We start from the raw sequence: 536 nt of genomic DNA, 5'->3' as shown, positions 1-536 counted from the left end.
CTTCATGAAGGATGCGAAATATTTACGACAGTCGGAACTCCCGGGAAACAACAATTCATTAAAGAAACATTTCCCTGTATTCCCGATAATCATATTGGCAATTCTCACGACATAAGTTTCGAACAAATGATCGTTCAGCAGACACAAGGACAAGGTGTTGACATCGTGTTGAATTCTTTAGCTGAAGAAAAGCTTCAAGCATCCCTTCGCTGTTTGGCGAGAGGCGGTAGATTTTTGGAAATCGGGAAATACGATTTAATTTCCAATAATACTTTGGACAAAATGGCGTTTGCGAGNGAAGATATGCCCCGATCTCCGACATTTTGTCGTTTTCTCGTCCGTCTCATGCGGCCGAGGAAACGCTGGGCAAACTAATTATGGGATGGCTAATTCAATCATGGAGAGAATATGCGAGAGAAGAGTACAAGACGGATTACCCGGAATGGCTATACAGTGGCGCGCGGTGGGTGATGTTGGACTTGTTGCTGACATGCAAGAGAACAATAAGGAACTCATCATCGGCGGTACACTGCAAC

At 44.3% G+C, this 536-nt stretch overlaps 1 pseudogene; it reads left to right on the top strand.

Annotated features, from left to right (window-relative positions):
* Nucleotides 1–3: 3 nt before the first annotated feature.
* LOC106751289 lies at nucleotides 4–532 on the top strand (annotated as a pseudogene).
* Nucleotides 533–536: the final 4 nt, after the last annotated feature.

The sequence above is a fragment of the Dinoponera quadriceps genome, unplaced genomic scaffold (genome assembly GCF_001313825.1).
Source record: "Dinoponera quadriceps isolate SergipeBrazil2010 unplaced genomic scaffold, ASM131382v1 scaffold10876, whole genome shotgun sequence".
Classification (NCBI taxonomy): domain Eukaryota; kingdom Metazoa; phylum Arthropoda; class Insecta; order Hymenoptera; family Formicidae; genus Dinoponera; species Dinoponera quadriceps.
This window is presented reverse-complemented; position numbering and strand designations above follow the sequence as displayed.